We start from the raw sequence: 12,504 nt of genomic DNA, 5'->3' as shown, positions 1-12,504 counted from the left end.
TTGTATATTTCATGTTATGAGCCTGGAGCTGCCACCTCAGAATACTAACTGCAGAAAAACAATCTATCGCATTCACAGAAGTTCCTATTTTCTCAGTCAAAATGATCTTTCTTTGTGTACAAACCATGAAATATGAGGTGTTTTCCTCTCATACAAAGGTAGAGGATTCTGTGTTTCTTTCTCCATGAAAAAGTTTTTCTCAGGCTCTGGAGATTGAAGGATTTTCTGCTGGTGCAACCAGGTTTTGATTTCAGAGATATGGTGATACAACCTGGCAAAGCTGTGTCTCTGTATAGCAATAGAGAATGGTCCCAATAAAGGCTGACACTGAAAAGGGTTATTCAGTCTCCTCAAGTCCCTGAACTTTCTCATGATTCTAAGTGTAAAGATATTGTTAGTAAATATAAACCCTCCCTTGAAACTGGGAATCTCTGGAAATATCATTGGTTGCTGAGGGAAAGGAGTCATTGTCCTCCATGATGAAGACACTGGTAATTTACTCATTCTCTATTGGATTGCTCCATACTTGTGTTCATTCAGAGAGCTCCAGTGAAACTCAATGAGTCTCCCGGGATATTCCAAATAAATAAATAAATAAATAAATAAATAAATAAATAAATAAATACAATAACACTGCTACAAATTTCAAGGAAGACAATTATAATTTTGAAATATATAAATATTATGATTAAAGACTAATTTATTACTAATGAACAGCTACAGGTTGATTCCTATAAAAATTTTATTGATATCATTGTTTGGAATGGGTTATATCTTTCTGTGAGCTTTATTTGCCTTACACTATAAAGCTAGCATTGCTTGTGATGTACATTCTTTCTCTCCCAAGCAGTAAAACACAAGAGAGACAGAAGAAAGGAAAAGAAAATCTATGAACAAGAATTTAAAAACTAAAGTAACACCAGGTGAAGCGATACACCCCTGTACTTCTAGGACTTGTGATAGCAGGAACATCAGGAACTCAAAGTCAACATCGACAATCTTGCCAGTGTGAGGCCTGTTCTGTATCAAAATGTTCATATCTGTATGAACTTGAGAAAGTTGAATTAAATTTCTTCTAATATAAAAATATACTAACATGAAACATATCTAGGATGAACATAGTGAATGTAAATTCAGCCATTTTTCTGTTTTTCACATCTTCATATAAAAAAGTATGGCTTCATATCACTTGAAAATAGCTATTTAAAGCTGTAATAATAGCTGTATACTGGGAAAGTGCATAAAATATAAAAAATATAAACTAAACCTTTGTTATACAAAAACATTTGTGCATATAGTCTGTGACTGTATGTTGTGTCTTTTAAAGATTTTGTTAAATTAGAAATTACCATTTTGAAATCTATTTCCAATTGGCTAATTTTTAAACATTATTTTTACCCAGAGACATTAGCCTCATGACAATAAGTAAAGAAGCTCCAAATAAGGTGCCCATTTCCTATGAAAGCAGATTGTATTTTGCTATAAAATTATGACAACAGTGTGGTCCTAATTATCTCTTTTCTTTTAGAAATTGGCAGCCAGCCAGTGAATTATATTTTTTCACCTAAAAGATATAATCAAATAGTACATGAAGCTTTTTTTTGACTCTTAGAAATGTAAATTAGGCATGCTATTTAACAAGTTATTTTGTCATTCTGTTGAGTGGAAACATTGATTTGCAAGAGTAATTACACTCACTGTTTTTAGAATGAGCAAGAGGTTTCTATGACACAGTTTTGAAGCCATCAGGGTCACAGGCAGAGTTCCTCCCATTAAGGCCTCTTCAGGAGATGCCTGGGCTATTTACTAAAAATTCATATTGGGAAGGAGATGAGATTGACAATACAGTAATGCATTCTAGGTCCATTTTGCATTTTTAAATCAACTAGGCTGGCTGCTTATGGACATTTTCCTAAATCTCCTCCCTGTGAACAAGGCACTACTTACTAATACATCTTTACTGGTAAAGTAGGTTCAGACCTGTGTTAAGTCTATGAAAGCATACCATAAAAGTATTTTGGGGATGACTTAAAGAAATGTCTCTGAGTCTCTAGAGACCAGTTGAACTGTTTTGTGCTTCCAGGATTCAAAGACAGTCCTAAAGGAAGTTACCCAATCTATGGAAAAATGATTTCTTTTAAGGAGATGTCTAACTTCAAGAACACATTTTTGTTTTAGGTTTCTGTATTCCAAGCAAGGCATTTAAGGCTTTTACATAAGTCAGGAATGTCTTTTCTAGACAAATATTGGTAGAATGTTTCTTTTAAGCATATTTAGGATCCAAAGTTGTTGATTTTATTTTAATTTAGAATCAAGAAAAATTGAAAACCAGTCTCAACCTAGAATCTGCATCCAAATATTATGTTTGCAGGTACAAGGATATGTTTAGTCTTTAATTGTAATATAATAGAAAATAGAGGATTAATTTACTAAAGTTTGTCCAATTACATATACAGGCATTGGGTAGCCAGACACTCCACAAGACTCTCCTACCAGGTTATTCTGAGCACCAACCAGAAACTGTTTCTATTTGCTGTATTCCTATAGGGATGAAGTCAAATCTCGGAAGAAATTGATTATCTGCCTCATTCACCACTTGCACAGGTCTTTAGCATCTCCAAATCAAGGTATATCAGAAGTTGATAACAACATTCTACCTACAATGACTGTATTTGTAAGATTTACTCTCATTAAACCAGGATATTTTCATTTGTCTCTGTGCTCCCCCTTGTTGCAATATAGTAGACAGCAGACCACTTAATTAATAATCATCTTTGAAGAAATGAAACTTTAATATAACAGCATCTTTGCCACTTTTCTTTAAAATAATTTGAAGTCTTACTATGAAAAACAAACCTATTTTATTGTTCTTTTCAAATGATTAATTACACATGGCCTCAATTATGTGTTATTGTAGTACAGAAGCAAAACAACATTTATTAAAGATCAATATCATGCCCAGGCAGTATGTTCAGAATTTTTGCAAACATTGTTCTCTTAGTTTTTTTTGCAGCAGGACTGTAAGTCCAGAATCATTTTAATCACTTTATAATAGCAAAGGGTGACAGATGTCAATAACCCAGTGTGTCAGATGTGACACTCTGCTAGTCAGCTGTAAAGCAGAGTACACAAAGACCTATGACTTCAAGCCTATTCCTACTGAATAGCTTGAGCAAGGAAATTTCAGCATTTTACCTACAGAGGATAATTTAATTGCCTTGTAAAATATTTATTTGGATCTTGACTTGCCTCTAAAGCAACTCTTTTAATTAGTTATGCACCATAATTTAATAGTTACTGATAAGGAGAAAATACAGTTTATTGAGTTCAAAAATGCCTTTAGTTCTTTCTACTATCTTAGAAACTAGCCATATGCATACATGTGACAATTAAAATTAAGTTAATCTACAGACTTAGAGTCTCAATCTCACTAGCCATGGCTCAAGTGTTCAATCATGACTTCAGGCTAGTGTATGTGAAACCAATTGTTGCAAAGCATTTTTAGGAAGCCAGAAAATTCTGTGGGGGAATGCTGGTCTATTGTAGAGAAAGGAGTGATGCCTCCCCTGCTGTTCCCCTCATTCAACACCCAGCTCCAGGAGCAGTCTCAGCTCTTGTGCCCCAGAAGAGAAATATTCGCTTTGGGATACAGTTAGAAAAATTCAGTTGTTGAAGTTTATTTCATCAGATATAAAGCAAATTTAAAATTCAGCTTCCATAAGGGAGAACATGGCAAGATGAATGGTCATACAGGGATGGTCACACTGTTCCCATTATCTAGGCTTCTCACTTTAGTGCTTCAATTTCTCCATTCCTTCCCCTAAAATTGGGTGTTGTTTTTTTCCTGGAATAGGCAAAGAGTTTATTATAAACTGTTTTTACTAAAATTCTGTCTGTTGCAATAGGATGAATAAGACACAATAATGTGTATAAAGGTGCAACTCCCCACAGGCTTGGGATGTTTACTAGGAGATAGGGCAACAATGCTGATTACACATGCTTCTTTTTTTTTTCCCTGAGACAGGGTTTCTCTGTGGCTTTTGAGGCTGTCCAGGAACTAGCTCTTGTAGGTCTCAAAAAAACAGCAAACCACCTGCCTCTGCCTCCAGAGTGCTGGGATTAAAGGCATGCACCACCACAGCCCGGCTTACACATGCTTCTTGAAGGGGTATCTTCAATAGGTTGCCAAGACATGCTTTGTGGTTCGAACCGTCATCTTGTATTTGCTCAGATAGTCAACTGTCTATGTCATAACCAGATGCAAGGACTCTTTCTTTCCTTACTATTTCTGACAAGGTTATTGTAACTCTAACATTTATTCTCCAGGTAACATAGATTTTATAGATATATTATAGATTTTGATAAAGAGATACACATACAGTGATGATTTTTGTCTTACTATATAATATCCTGACAAGACCACCATATAGTCACTGAAAATACCAAAATGGCATTTATTCCTGCTAACCTACCAAGCATTATTGTTTAGCTTAGCCAACTTGTCAGGTGTTCAGAACACTTACATTAATATAGTTGAGCAAATAATTCCCAAACAAAAGTTGTTATATAATGTAAAATATACTATTTGGCTGAACAGAGCTATCATTTTCCATCAACATATAAACCGTCATATCAATAGCTCAGGAAACAATTTAAATTCAAAATCTTAAGTAGAGTTGTTACTGAATGCATGCATATCTGTTTACCACTGTCTAGCTAAGAACTTGGGCATTCTAAGATACAGTGTGCATACTTATGCACATACAGAAACATAAGTATGTTTACAAAGAAATGTTATTTTAGATTAACTTGCACAAATAACTACTATATTAAATCAATGTCTATTTCAATTAGGGTCTGAGCACAATATTCCAGCTTATTGGTTAGCACATTTATTGGTTAGCACCTAGCAGTGGTGGCGCATGCTGTTAATTCCAGCACTCTGGAGGCAGAGGCAGGTGGATCGCTGTGAGTGTGAGACCAGCTGGTCTACAAGAGTTAGTTCTCGACAGCCTTGAAAGCCACCGAGAAACCCTGTCTCAGGGGAAAAAAAGAAGAAGCATGTGTAATCGGCATTGTTGCCCTATCTCCTAGTAAACATCCCAAGCCTGTGGGGAGTTACAACTTTATACACATTATTGTGTTCTGTTCATCCAATTGCAACAGATTGAATTTTTTGGTAACAACAGTTAATAATAAACTCTCTGCCTGGTTGCACATTGCCTTAAGAATGCATGTTGAAGATGATTACTCTAGAAAACTAATTGATATCATCATTCATACGGTCTTATATAAAGTTATAGAAGTGGAGTAAATTTCAAAATATTTCATTAGATAATCTTGTTTTCAAAGGACATAAATGGTCATCATCTAAAGAAGAGTAATTATCAAATGAAGAATGTGCCTATATGCTGAATTCTGATACAAAGTAATGCTGATTGGCAAAAATGAATAAATGGTCATCATCATAATCCTTCCAACTTTATAAATTACCTTTTTCTTGTTTCCTTATTTCAAATTGTCATTTGATATATATGATATAAAATATATATATGTATATATAAATATATATATGTGTGTGTTATTTTATAGAAATTAATGAACTCAGGAGATATACTTCCTTGAAATCATGTTATTTTTAACATTTATTTTTTCATAGCCAAAGGGAATTTTCCAAACCTACATAGCTGAGCATTTAGTATTACTCAATCCAATAAGAACTGTGATCCCAAAGTCTATGCAACTTAAACTTTCTACAGAATGCAGTTTGATTTTTGAGACACTTGATTTGAGTTCAACAATTTAAAAATATAGACAGGGATCAGAATTTTCTGACTTTCACTATTACAAGGAATTCTTTTATGAGATGAAATACCATAGAAACCAGAAATAAACACTTGCATACTTGATGAAGTGATAAGATGCTTTCTTACAAGCACATTGGGGTAGATGTGGTTGAGATCAATTTTAGAATTCAATAAATAGAACAGATTCATTTTATGTGCTGAAAAGAGAAACAAGAGAATTGAGGATCCAAGGTGAATTCTTGACAATAATTGTGACAATACTAATGCTGTATGAAATCGAGAGAATAAGAAGTGTCTGGGAATTCTATAACTGAATTTAGCTTCCTATTATTGTAGATAAAAGAATAACTCTTCATTTTCTTCACACTGAACTGTTCATAATTTGTTGTTTTGATCGCTAATCTTTTGTAGAATTTGATAAGAAAAATAATGTGCAACTACAAACTTTTGTCATTTCTGATGCTATTTTTTTCCTATCTGTCTATTTAATATCAAAATATTGATATCTATTTCATAATTGTTGTGTTTTTAAGTGTTGAATAATTACCATTTTTGGAATGACTATCTTCCAACTAAAATGCTGTTTGCATACACTCACAAATTTCCCTTAAAAGGTTTCTTTAAACTAACTTATTGTTATTTAAACATCTGAGAAAGGTACATTTCCTGATTACAGAAGGGGACATATTTGTATTCATTTGTTTTCTATGAATGTGTTTGTGCTTGAGCACATGTGCATGTGATGGTAGCAGAACAGCTTGTTTCAGTTGGTTTATCCTTCAAAGATGTGGATTCCAGCAATCAAACTTATTTTGTCAATTTCATCAACTTTTAGCTACTGAGGATCTCACTGGCCTGAGAGAAATATTTCTAATCCAATATTTTATATGAACCTCTTTGTCTGACAGCATGGTGCAATTGAGAAATCCATAATAAGTACCCTGGTGTTCTAGTGTACAGACTTTCTCATCTGGGTTAAAGATGATCTGCACCCAGACCCTGTAAGCACTGCTTCACTGCTGCAATTTGCAGAAGCTGTGTACTCTCTCTCTCTGTCTCTCTCTGTCTCTCCCTGTCTCTCTCTGTCTCTCTCTGTCTCTCTCTGTCTCTCTCTGTCTCTCTCTGTCTCTCTCTGTCTCTCTCTCTGTCTCTCTCTCTCTCTCTCTGTTTCTATCTCTCTCACTTTCTTCTCTTTCTTACTTTCCCTCTTCTCTCTCTACCTCCCCCTCTCCCCTTCCTTTCTCTGTGTGGCTATTTCTTGTCATTCTTTCTCTTTGTTTCCCTGTTTTTTGTCTCTCTCTTTCTCTTCCTTTTGCTCCCTCCAGGAAAATGGAACAGTTGCCACATTTTCTTGAGATGCACATGGGAGACATGAGTCCACTTGGTAGGATCACCACATTGAGACTTGGGTTTATTAGTAGTTTCATTAGGAGCTTTGGAAAATTGGAAGACCTCCTGTGTTTGGCAATAGTAAACACAGAGTCTACAATCAGTGGTGAAATCAATTCTGTGCTTTATTATTTTCTTCACCTGTAAAGCTAAGCATATATTTGAACAATCAAATCACACAGGTGAAATATATTTATGTAAACATATGTGCATGTTTAAACAACATGAATTTTGCAAATATATTTAAAAACATAAGTTGTTTTAACAAAACTCACTAAAAATATCATTGAAATATCTTTCCAAAGAAGTTAACTAAACCCAGTGTTGATAGGTTGATTGGGGCCAATTGCTGAAACCCATGTTGTCCTGTGATACAGTCTATTCCAGAGACACTACAGACCTTAGTGTCCTGCTGGAATATGGACTCAATAGCACAGTGGGTTAGCCCCAAATGACCCAGATGCTGGTTAAGAGGGGGAAAAGATTTTGTTTAGAATTTCACACAGTGCCTTCTATTAGCATGTGCTCTTAGATGACATCTGTATTTTAACAAAAAAGCTGTTACATATTGGAAATTTCATTTTTTATGGCTCATAAGAGTTTATTTGTATTTATTTCCAAATCTTAGAATACTTATATGTCATTTGACTATATGAGATGTTTTGAATTAGTACATATCAAATCAACACATGTACTTTGATTAGTTGCATGTGATCTACCATTTAAGCATACAGCCCCGTTGTTCACAGGCATCTGTTTCATCTACATATGGACAGTGAGGTATCTGTTAAGACTGCTCACATATGCTTTGCATTTACAATTACAATGAACACTAAGAATTTATTTTTCTCCATTTAATGCAAAATAGATGGCTACATTTTTCAGAAGACAGAAGTAACAAAATGTAGAATGGGATTTAATACTCAAACATAACAACTGTGAATATTTTAATGTATTTTCTTGTTAGATTTTTTCTATAGGTGTTCATATAATCATACTTGCAATGTTTTTACACACATGAAATACTATTAGGATTATACTCCATAATTTTTTATACTAAGCATAATTTTGGTTAACATATATTCACAAATATTATATTAATATTAATAAATGCATTATACTGCTATATGCCAGTCTTTACATACATACTGCATTAATGTATCACAGTAGAAAAGCAACCTTACAAAAGGAAATATTGCTAAAATGTGAGTCAGGATCCAATTGGCACCTTTTAACCTTACTATTTGTGTTTGTGTTATTCAGTGGACATTTTAATACCTCCTGTAATGGAGACAATCCATGGTGTCCAGAGTCTGATGAACATTTCTTCTAGTGTCTAGAGAACACCAGAGAATAAATGTCCTTAAGGAACTGCTATCCCATGGTAGCTGATAGACTTCACAGTAGTACCAAATGCTTTTGCCCCTTGGTAGGATTCTGTTTCTTTTATTTTCTTTCTTTTTTTTTCAGACAAGTTCAGCTTTTTTGGAAACTCCTTCTCAGTAAATAAAATGTACTCAAAACGAAAGTGCATTTCCTATTCTGATAACTAGACAATCAACAATTCTCATATTCTATTTTTCTCACTATACATTTAAAAATTATGTATGTTAAAATTTTTTTGAGATGTAGTTTCACATAGGCCAGGCTATCCTGGAACTAGGTAATAGAAGATGACCTAACACAGTGGTTTCCAACCTATGGGTTGCAACTCCATTGGGGTCAAGAGAAGCCATCACAGGGGTTGCATATCAGATACCCTGAATATCAGATAATTTCAACCCAATTTATAACAGTAGCAAAATTAAAACTACAAAGTAGCAATGAAAACAATTTTGTGGTTGGGAGTTGCCAAAACAAGAGGAACTGTACTAAAGTGTCACAGCATTAGGCAGGTTGAGAACTACTGACCTAACACATGATCCACCTGCACCTATCTCCCAATTTCGGAGATTGCAGGCATCCACCACCATATCTAGTTTGTACAGTTATGAAGATCAAACTCAAGCTGTATCACCAGTTATGACTGTAAATATTTTTTGAATTATACTTAGGATCCTTGATGATCAAAGTAAATTGGATAAAATAATGCATAATGCTTGACCTCAGAATTCCTATTAGCTTTTGTTCTGCTGATATTTTCAAAATATAAAGTAAGATAATTAGATGTTTCAAGACATTGAGGTCATTGCCACTGGAGAATGATTCAAGGCAAGAAATATACTAATTAAAGTCAAGAAACAAAAGCTATATGAATTTTATAAATGAAAATGAAAGCCCAATTTAAAAATTATTTTATCATCATTTATAATTTGGTAAATGCAAATGATATTCTTAAAGTTAGAAATTGAAAAATGCATTTTATATTTAAATTATTTTATGATTTTTAAGATTGACAAATTCAATGGTAATTTTATTATTATTTCATTTACTAATTAAAAGATTAAATTACATACCCTCTACATGTGAACTCTCTCTTAGCTTTTTATTTAAAAGGGACAGACAGGAACAGGAAACAGCTGCCTTTGACTTCATGTCTCATTCCAGTTTCTTTCCCTAGTTGCAGAAGGGGCTGGCTCTTTTGCTCACTAGTCTTTTGAACTTATACAATTCTCTTGTCATAACCAGTAGTATCATTCATAGAACTGAGATGCTAGTATCTAAAGCATCCAAATTGAGGTAACAGGGATAAAGCACTGAACTTATGACAAACATTCAGATAATATAGTTCATGCTTAGTTTAGGTATGCAAGGTATAATGTGATAAATTAAAAAAGCAATATCTTAAGGAAGTGCTCAACATCCTTAAATCACCAGGGAAATGCAAATCAAAATGACCCTGAGATACCATCTTACACCTGTCAGAATTGCTAAGATCAAAGATACTGAGGACAGGTTATGTTGGAGAGGATATGGAGTCAGGGTACCACTCCTCCAATGCTGGTGAGAGTGCAAACAAACTGTACAGCCCTTTTCTAAATCAGTATGGTGGTTTCTAAGAAAATTGGGAATCAATCTACCTCAAGATGCAGTGATAGCATTCTTAGGCATATACTAAAAGGACACTCAATCTTACCACAAGGACACTTTCTTAACAATGTTCATAGCAGCATTGTTAGTAATAGCCAAAACCTGGATACAACCTAGATGCCTCTCAACTGAAGAATGTTTAAGGAAAATGTGGTACATTTATACAGTGGAGTACTACTCAAATATAAAAAATGATAACCCCTTGAAATTTGCAGTGGCAAGTGGATGGAACTAGAAAAAAATCAAAGCAAAAAAAGTCTTGATTGTTGTAACCCAGACCATATGTATTCACTCATAAGCAGATATTAGATATGAAGCAAAGGATAACCATATTACAATCCACAGCTCCAGAGAAGCTAGGTAAGAAGGAGGAGCCTAAGAGGGACATATGGATTGCCCTGAGAAGGGAAATTATATGAGATTTATGAGGTAAACTGGGGGCAGAGAGGAGGCGAGGTAGAGCTGAGTGGCAATGAGAACATGAAGGAATGGAATAGTTGGGGAGGGGAAGGAATGCAGTGGAAGAGCAATGAAGGAAATATCTTAATATAAAGAGCACCGTAGGCTTAGGGAGAAACCTGGTGCTAGGGTAACTCCCAATAATACACAAAGAGAAGCCCAGCTAAGACTCCTAAAAATAGTGGAGAGGAAACCCAAGTTGTCTTATCCTGTAATCAGATTGATGAATACCTCAACTATCATCATAGAATCTTCATCTAATACTTGATGGAACCAGATGAAGAGATTCACAACCAAGAACCCAGCCAAGCTCTGGGAATCCAGTTGAAGAGAGGGGGAGGGAATATATGAGAAGGCATGCCAATACCATGATGGAAAAATCTACAGACAGGTGAACAAAGCTTGTGGAAATTTATGAACTCTAGATCTACAACTGTGAATACTTTAGGGGACTGAACTAGGCACTCGGTATGTAGGAGACAGTTGTGAGTTTTGAACTAGCTGAGTGACTCCTGGCAGCAGGACCATGATACAAACCTGGTACATGAGCTAGCTTTTTGGAGCCCACTCCTTATGGTGGGATGCCATGCTCAAGTTAATGTATAGGAGAGGGACATGGCCCTAAAACAGCCTATTTTGTCAGACTATTTTGACTCCCCATGGGAGCCCTTACCCATGAGAAGGAGTGCAGTGGGGGTGGGATAGGGGTGGCAGGGGTATGAAGAGTTGAAAGATTGGCAGGAGAAGGTGTCGGAGAAAGAATTGTCATTGGAATGTAAAATGAATTTTTAAAAAAGAGTTAAAAATTTTATAACATTAAAAAGTACTTAAGGGAATTGAAAAGTCAGTATCTTTATGTTCTATGTGATGAGTTTATATCACACTACGGGGATTCTCTTTTATGTGAATTTTCAGTTAATATTTATTAAACAAAAACTTTGAATTCATACAGAATATTTACATATACATAGTTAAATAGACTTGTTTTCCCTTTTATCAAACATTTATAAGCTTAAAAGTTAGTTTTACTTATCACCTGAGCTTTGAAACGTGTTGAAACAATTTAATTAGATATAGCATATTTTGAACTTGTATGCTCAGTTGAGGTCTTTAAAAAATATGGCAATAAAATTTTAAAAGACCATCCAATTGGCTGGTCTATTTACATCTATTTTAAAGAATATTTTTGTTTATGAATGTTATCTTTCTATATTGAATAAGTAGGAAACATAAAAACATCTTTCACATATTTCTGATGGATGGATATTTAGATAAAGATTGTATCTGAGATAAAGCCTTTCATTTAGAAGGGAAACTGATCAAGACACAGGACTCTTTTAAGAGTGTTGCATGATTTTATTCTGTAGAGAGGCTCTTTAAACTCAGAGAGTAAACAATTGTAAACAACTGAGAGTCTTCAGAAGTCTTTAAAACTGACAAGATGGAATGTGTCCCCTCGTTCCTCAAGCATGCATATATATAGTGAGTGGTGCTGAGAAGTACTATGAGACCAGCCATGCTTCCTGGAAGACTCTCATTCTATCTCAGCTAACTAGAAGACTCAGGACAATTGGACTGTCTGGTAGAGGCAAAAACCACCTGGAATTCCTGAACTACACACAACCCAACTTCTTAACTGCCTATAGATTATGCATTGAGCTATCCAGATATCCAGGTTTCCTTAGGATCACTCATGGTAGGGGGTACTTTGGGTGATATACATGAGTCATTCTAACCTTGTAAGTAACCCCTTACCCAGATTACTGTAAATAAGCTCAATCAAACTCCTTGGTACAGCAATCTGTACTTTGATTGTATT

The sequence above is a fragment of the Cricetulus griseus genome, chromosome 5 (assembly GCF_003668045.3).
Source record: "Cricetulus griseus strain 17A/GY chromosome 5, alternate assembly CriGri-PICRH-1.0, whole genome shotgun sequence".
Classification (NCBI taxonomy): Eukaryota; Metazoa; Chordata; class Mammalia; order Rodentia; family Cricetidae; genus Cricetulus; species Cricetulus griseus.
The sequence above is the reverse complement of the archived record's forward strand: the minus strand, read 5'-3'. Positions refer to the sequence as shown.